The sequence below is a fragment of the Gossypium arboreum genome, chromosome 7 (genome assembly GCF_025698485.1).
Source record: "Gossypium arboreum isolate Shixiya-1 chromosome 7, ASM2569848v2, whole genome shotgun sequence".
In the NCBI taxonomy this organism is placed as follows: domain Eukaryota; kingdom Viridiplantae; phylum Streptophyta; class Magnoliopsida; order Malvales; family Malvaceae; genus Gossypium; species Gossypium arboreum.
Genome location: NC_069076.1, coordinates 55,637,081 through 55,646,216, shown reverse-complemented (window position 1 = coordinate 55,646,216; position 9,136 = coordinate 55,637,081).

Below are 9,136 nucleotides of genomic sequence, written 5' to 3'. Positions count from 1 at the left end.
GGTCTTACACTGGCTCTCATATCGTGGTCGATGCCATGTCCCAGACGTGGTCTTATACTGGCACACATATCACCCAAATGTCATGTCATGGATATCCAATCTATTCCTAGGTTCAACCGGGAATTTATCGCATTAATTTTATCATACATTATTCATAATCATATTATGCAAAATAAATCATTCAACACATAATAACGATAAAGTTACCTTACTTACGTGCAACTTACCTCGGTATACAAAAGGTGGACGACTAATTAGCTTTAGTCCACTAGCTTGGGATTTCCCCGTTCTAGGTTCAGATTTCGTATTTCTTGATCTAAAATGATAAAAATTCACTAATTTAATCAACATATTAATTAATGCATTTCATAAATTATATTTTGGCAAAATGACCATTTTGCCCCTAAATTTTCACAAAATTATGATTTTACCCCTAGGATCGTAAATCGATTTTTATCAAATTTTCTCACTAACCAAGCCTAGCCAAATTCTTTTTATACAAGAAGTAGCCCACAATTCCCATCATTTCACACATTTATCACATGATTTATAACTTATGCAAAATGGTCCTTAGGATTTTCACAAAAGTTGTTTGTTTAACAACCATGATTCATTTTCTTCCATAAAAATTTAGCAAAAAACAAAAACATGAACACTCTCATGGAAAGACCGTAGAATTTCAACAATTTTGCAAAATAGTCCACTCATTAGCTAGATTATGCTACAAGGGTCCCAAAAGTACCAAAATTATCAATAAAGGCCATCAAAATCACTTACTTGTAAGGGTAAAGAGTGGCTAAAATTTTGAAGCTCCAAAACCCTTAAAATGGCTGAAATTTTCGATGGTGAAAGAAGGGATGAAAAAGATGAAGTCTTTTGTTTTATTTAATCTTATTTCTAGTCAAAATAAGCTACCAACTTTACCAAATTTGAATTTTTTTATTCATCTTTGTCCCTATGGCTGACCATCCCTATTGAAATGGGTATATTTTCCCTTTAAAGACCCCTAATTATGATTCTCTAGCTATTTAACACCATTTGCTAGAAAAATAAAACTTTTGCTCTTTATGCGATTTAGTCCTTTTTCGCAATTAAGCATACAATCGCTAGAATTATTTCACCAAAATTTTCATGTACTCATATAAACTTGCTATAACACATAAAATTATAATAATTTCTCCGACCTCAGGTTAGTGATTTTGAAACTACTGTTCTGACTAGGCCCAAAATCGGGCTATTACAATTCTCCCCCTTAGGGATTTTCGTCCCCGAAAATCTTACCGTTAAAAAGGTTTAGGTATTGGTCTCTCATAATTTCCTCGGGCTCCCATGTGGCCTCTTCAACCCCATGTCGATGCCACAGTACATTAATGAGTGTTAAACTTTTATTTCTCAGTTACTTGACCGCTTGAGGTAAAATCTTAACCAGCTCTTTGTCATAAGTCATGTCTAATTGAATCTCAACCTCTGTTGGCGAAAGAATGTGCGAAGGGTTAGAACGGTAACGGCGTAACTTCAACACATGGATAACATTGTGGATCTTCTCTAGCTCGAATGGCAAGGCTAGCCGATAAGCTACCGGTCCAATTTTCTCAATCACCTCATAAGGTCCAATAAAGCGTGGACCTAATTTTCCTTTCTTACCGAATCTGAAGACATTCTTCCATAGAGATACTTTCAAAAACACCTTATCACTGACTTGAAACTCAAATTTTTTCGTTTCAAATCTACGTAAGATTTTTGTCTATCTGAAGCAGCCTTCAAATAGTTATGAATCACCTTCATTTTCTCTTCAGTCTCTTTGACCAAGTCAACCCCGTGAATTTTATTTTCTCTGAGTTCAGTCCAGTACAAGGGCGTTCGGCACTTACGCCTCTACAAAACCTCACAAGGCACTATTTTCAAACTCGACTGGTAGCTATTGTTGTAGGCAAACTCTACCAGCAGTAAATATTTTTCCCAACTGCCTTGGAATTCTAGGACGCAACACTGCAACATATCTTTAAGAATCTTAATTATTCTCTCCGACTGGCCATCAATTTGAGGATGGAAACCTGTGCTAAAATTTAACTTTGTCCCCAAAGCTTCTTGTAACTTTTTCCAAAACCTCGAAGTAAACCTCGAATCTCTATCCGAAATAATAAACAAAGGTACCCCATGAAATCTCACAACATTAAAAATTATAACTCGGCTAGCTTATCGAGTGAATAGCCAGTACGCACTGGAACAAGATAAGCTGATTTCGTTAGTCGATCAACTATGACCCAAAAAACATCTTTCTTTCTAGGTGACAACAACAATCCCATCACAAAATCCATGGTAATTCGATCCCATTTCCATTCCGAAACTATCACAAGCTTAAGTAAACTCGAAGGTACTTAGTTCTCGGCTTTCACTTGCTGATAAATTAAACATTTTGACACAAACTCTAAGATGTCTCTTTTCATGCCCGACCACCAATACAATCTCTTCAAGTCATTATACATATTAGTACTACCCAGATGGATTAACATACAACTACTATGTGCCTCGTGAAGAATTTTCCAAATAAGCTCATCATCTCTAGGTACACAGAGCCTATCTCGGAACATCAAACAACCGTCGGTACTAATCCAAAAATCTGATTCATCAACTATCTCACACTGAGTCATATTAGCTTGCAAATATTTATCACTTTTTTGGGCTTCACAAATCTCTTGAAGAAACATAGGTCTAGCTCTCAACTCTACTAGAATCGAACCATCCTCGATTACAGGCAACTGAGTATTCATAGCTCTCAAGGAAAACAATGACTTCCTACTTAATGCATCTGCGACCAAGTTCGTCTTTCCTGGATGATAGTCAATTACCAACTCATAATATTTTATCAACTCTACCCATCTCCGTAGGCGAAGGTTCAATTCCTTTTGAGTCATCAAATACTTTAGACTTTTATGGTCGGTGAATATTCGCATCTCTCGCCATATAGATGGTGTCTCCAAATCTTTAGTGCGAACACTATAGCGGCCAACTCTAAGTAGTGAGTCGAATAGTTTTTCTCATGCGACTTCAATTGTCTTGAGGCATACGCTATCACCTTACCTTCTTACATAAGCACGCACCCTGATCCATTCAAAGATGCATTGCTATACACTATGAATTCTTTTCCAGTTTCGGTTGCACTAAGATCGGTGATTCAGTCAATAGTGCTTTTAGTTTTTCAAAATTTTGCTGGCACTTTTCTGTCCATTCAAACTTGACATCTTTCTGTAGTAACCTCGTCATCAGAGTAGCAATCATGGAGAATCCTCTAATAAAACATCTGTAGTAGCCTGCTAAGCCTAGAAAGCTTCTAATCTCCGATACATTCTTTGGTGGTTGCCACTCAACAATAGCCGAGATCTTACACAGGTCAATTCTAATTCCACCGCCTGACACGATGTGTCCCAAGAATCCAACCTCTCAGACCCAAAACTCACTTTTACTAAACATAGCATATAACTACTTATCACTTAATATCTTCAAAATGGTTCTTAAATGCTCTGTGTGCTCACTCTTATCACGGGAATAAATTAAAATATCATCGATAAAAACAACCACGAACTTATCCAAGTACTATAGAAAAATATGATTCATCAAGTCCATTAACACGGTGGGGGTATTTGTTCAGCCAAAGGGCATGACAAGGAACTCATAGTGCCCGTATCTCATCCGAAATGTAAAAAACGAGGTTTGGTAAAAAGCCAAAAAACCCCACTGTTGACGCTACACAGGCGTGTGGTCATCCGCGTGGTAGGCCGTGTGCCCTAACATGGGAGTGTGATATGGTCATCCGTGTGGTAGGCTGTGTGCCCTAACACAGGGGTGTGATCGATGAGGCCAGGCCGTGAACGTAAGGCACGACCGTGTGTTGGCCAGGTAGGCCATGTGCGACACACGAGCTAGACTGATTTGGGCTTTGTCGGCCACACGGGCATATGGGTCCACACGAGTAAACCACACGGGCGTGTTAGATTTTGGGCCAGGCTATGTGATCCACACGGCTAAGGCCAATTGGGGCAGTGTGGGCCACACGGGAGTGTGGGCCCACACGGGCAGGCCACATGGGCGTGTGAGCCCATTTTTATCGAATTGATTGCTAAGGTTGCACGAGTCACCCAAGTCAACTTTGAACCTATTGTAGGGTCAGTAAGCATTACTTAGACCTCTAATTATGTGAACTGACTGATTAATGGATATATATTGAGTATGATGATAGTATGCATGTATACATTTACTGATTATATGTACTGGTATCATGAGATAGCATGTCATGTATTGTATGTTTCATTGCATAGGGTTGGGTGGATTTTATTTGGAGGAAGTGTACTGAAAGGCTCTTAAGCCTAATATACTTGCAGCTCAACTACAAACTACTGTTTTGTGCCGCATTCGGTACTACTTGGAGTGTAGGGATGGCTGGGTTGATTTAATCCCCACATGGAGTGTAGGGTTGGATGGAGATAGTGTGTAGAGGCTGGTTGGGTAGGACTTGGTTACTGAATATTGTATATCTGTTACTGTTACTATGATGGGCAAAGGCCCTTGTGCATACTGATACTGATACTAAAGGGGCTTAGGCCCAAGACTGTTTATGACTGTGCACTGTGTTTACTGTTGTTTGTTTTTTGTGGGATTACACACTGAGTTTACGTAAACCCACATCTCTCTGTTTAATGTGCACAGGTAATCGCCAAACATAGACGAATCGGACGGCGGAGGACTCGATGGTGACCACAGTTTTTGGGACTTTTACGATTTATAATTTGTGATTTATGGTTTTATTTACCGTTGTTTATTTGGATGTAATTTGGGGACTTTTGAGGACTTTTGCTTTAATTTGGTTTTATTTTTTTTATGGATTTATAACTGCTAGACGTAGGAAAACTCAGTTTTTAAAAAGACAATCTAAACACACGATTTACTCAAAACAATTTTAAAAGCTTCGACAACGAATTATGTTTCAAATAATCGATTAAACGAGTAAGGATTTTGGAATTGATAAGAGATAAGAAAAGTAACTAAATGAAAATGGATTTATCATAGAAACTTAGTTTTCAAACACCCTAAGAAAAATATATACTACTAGTAAATTTTAATTATTATTGTAATAAGTAACATTATATTTAGTATATAAAAATTATGAATAATTAATATATTTTTATAATCTGAAATAATCTAACATAAATACATTATATTAATTATATATTATCTACATATTATTATGATCAATTTATTTACTTTTAAGAAAAAATAAAATTGAATAGTGTTAGGTTTAATTTACAATATGTCAATTTTATATTTTCATAAATACTTCAATAAATATTATAAATATTTTATTAGTAATATATTTGAATTATTTAAATAATTTGCTTATTTTAATTAATTTAATTACTTATTATTTTGATATTAATTAGATGAAATAAAACTATATTCCTCAATGAATATGCTACAAATGCTTTAATATGCTATCATTTTTAATAATATTCAACAATGTCTAAAATCACCTTCTTCTCATCTTGCATTAAAACTAATTATATATGAAGCTAGAGGTAATGATAAAACAATATAAATTTGTTTTTATGTATAAACAAAAAATTCATACTAAACTATTTACTTGAAAGTACACTACAACATATTTGTATATTATACATGGAATAATGAGACTCGCTTACATTCCTGACCACTAGATGATAGATTTTGTTTCTTATTAAGTGATAAGTAATGTGAAACATAGGAAAGATATAGTCTAACTGACATTATATCATATTTAGATTAGAGCTCAACTATCTTTCTTTTTTTCAAAACACACACACACACACGTGCACCAACAAACACATTCCATAATATTCGACTAATTGGGAAAAAAACCTTAGATTACCGGGTCCAATTTCTAAAATGTATTTCTTTAAGAAAAAAATTAACAGATTTTACAAATTAAACACCAAGAAAGTAAAAAAAAGAAAAAGTCAAAACAATATCACCTAATTTGACGTAATTTTCAGAATAGGGTCTCATTCCAAAACCCTATAAATAGGTGATATCAAAATTATTCCAATGAAACCAAAGATTAATCATAGGCGTCTCAAACATGAAAACATGGTTAATTTGTTTGGCTCTAATTGGCATGTGGTGATGGAAGAGGTGATCCCAATCTATGCAGCTATTGCAATCCACCGTCCAGAGGTCTCCGATCTTGTTTCCTACCGTCGCCTTCTCCAAGAAGCTGTTAATCCTTGAAATCGTGGCTGCTCAAAACTCACTAGGTGTCGAAGTTAATGTATTTTTTGATAATATATTACAGTATCTTTCTTATATAAATATAGAAATCTTTGCATATTAATGCAACATGATTAATACTTTTAATATCTTTCTTTTACCTAACTTGGTTCGCCTAAATCATGATTTATATTTGAAACTAATGCAAATAGAATATTATATGAAATATACTGAAAATTAATATAATATAATTATTTTTGAAAGAAATATAAAATAAATTATGAACTTACAAAATTTGAATTATTATATTTTACAATAAACACAATCATTATATGTTTGAGATTTATAAAAATATATAAATACACAAATTATCATTTCTCACCAATGCTACCAATCGACAATATAGTATTCAGGTGAGTACTGTCATACTAGTTCAATTTGTATTAAGTTTTTTAATCAGCATCTAAAACCTATATTAAATTAGTATACAATGAAGTACCGTATATATTGGTCTTCGAATATGTAAATGTTAAGGGTTTAATTTGTTATTATGTCAATCAAAATTATGTAAATTGATGGAAAATATTAATTTTAGTGGTTAATACTTAATTTTCCTTAGTTTCAAAATTAATAGGTATTAAATTGCTTCAATTTTTTCAGAGGGATCAATTAGTTCAATATCAACTTTAATTTCTTTTTATTCTCTTATAAATTGAGTGTAAGCTTTATCTTTAGAATAATTTTATAATGGTAGCATACATTGCATGAAATCTTGAAGATGAAGACAAATTCTAGAAAAACAAAAAATAGAATCATGAAATTTGTTTTTCAATGTTGTTCGTATTTATCATTCATAATAATATTTTAAATTTATCTAAATAAGTTTGTAAAAATTATTTATTATATATATTACTCTTGACTGAATATATAATTATATTTTGTGTGTTTCAAAAGAGTAGATTTATAAGTGGATTCTCTAGTCAATTTATAATTCAGGTTCTTTTGGTTGAAAAATAAAATAATTTAATGTTATATATATTAAAAAAAAACTACTCTATATTACTTTTAAATGTTTTATTTTAAAAATTGTCTTAATGTACAATTGCGATTTGATTTTGGATTTGTATATGATTACTTTAAAATTTTATTTTGAATACACATTTGAACAAATCATCTGAAAAACCATTTGTGGATTGATATGAATTATTTAAATTATTTCTTTCTATCTTGATTTGAATGGAATGGTGGTTAATGTTTTTGTTAAATACTTGTTTGACACCGGTTTTGTAACACCCTAACTCGACCCGATTCGTCAAACTCAGATCTCGGCTGTTATGAAACACAATACTTAATTCAGTTTAACACTTTAAATATTACATTTTATTTATTTCTTTAACTGGAGAACTTAAAATCCAAAAAATAAAGGAAAGTATTTAAAATAACTTTTTACTGTAGACTTATCACAACTTATTACAAAGTACAAGTTTGATAAAAATAAACACATAAGGTGTAACCCTAGACTACACCTCATTTCTACTGTTTGCATAATAACCCAATACTACTCTTCCTTTGCATAGTCTTGGCAATGTCCCCTAGGCGCAGTAGAATTGTCACATCCCAAAAGTCGGGAGAGTAAATTAGGGGTTAGTGAATCGAAAACCATAATTGAGATAGATAATTAAAAATAATTAGGAATTAATTAAATAAAATCTTAAATTAAATAGAATTAATAATTTTAGGTTAAGAAATTAAAATTGAGTGTTCGAGAATTAATTTGGTTAAAATGGATTTTAAAAATGAGATTGGGTTTGAAAATAAAATTGAAATTGGCTTTAATTGAACAATAAGGACCAATTTGGAAAAGGGAGAAACCGAGGGGTTGTTAAATGGGTAGTGGCTAAATTTTTAAAAATTTGATGCGTATTTAACAAACCCCACGTCTTCTTCTTCCCTCCCATTCTTCTTTCAAAAATTTTCCAAACACCAAATTAAAGTTTTTCTTCCAAAATTAGTTCATCCTTTTTTATTCCTAAGCTCTCTAAACACAAAATTTCTTTTCAATTTTGAGGAATACTCATGTTATCATCCTTAAAATCCTGAAGAGATCTTCACATATTTTAGCTCAAATTAGCTCCATAGCTCATAGAGTTTGCAAAATTTAGGTGAGATTCTAAATTTTTATGATTAAACTAAGTGAGTTGTTATTTCAATTTGATATTTAAATGATTGAATCAAGATTTGTAATTTCAATTTGATATTTAAATGATTGAATCAAGATCTCAATATATTACTTGATTTTGTAACATTCTGAATTTGGGGTTAGAAGTAATAAGATTTGTTGGTTGGGTCAATGGTTCAGATGGACTGCTAAGTTAGTTTTGGTGTTTCAAAGACAATGATGAGCCTAGTGGTTCAATGGTTAGGTGTTTGCTAATTTACCCTTAGGTCTTGTGTTTGAATCCGCTAATATGCTTAGTAGAAAATATTTTGTTTGAGTTAAATTTTTTTCTTTAAATTACTAATGCAATTTTGTTAAAATCTTATTTATTTTAGTATTTTGAAAAGAAAATACTCTTAAAAAATTGTGTTCATGTCTTCTTTTCATGTAAACCTCTCTTTTCACTATTTTTCCAATTGGAGTCTTGGGGATTATTATGGCTATAGGATTCTTCTTTCTCTCTAGCCATTATTTTTGTTTTGCTCTGGGTTTTACTGTTCATTTGCTACAAATATTTTAATATTTTTGAGTCATCCCTTTTGGTTCCAAGAATTTTTGCCAATTCCCACTTTTCAAGATTTTGGTTGTGCTGTTGTGTTCATGTAATCAGGATCTTAAGGGGGTAAGTACTATTTTTTAGGTTTTAATCAATTGTTTTGGGGAATTTTCTACTCTATTATG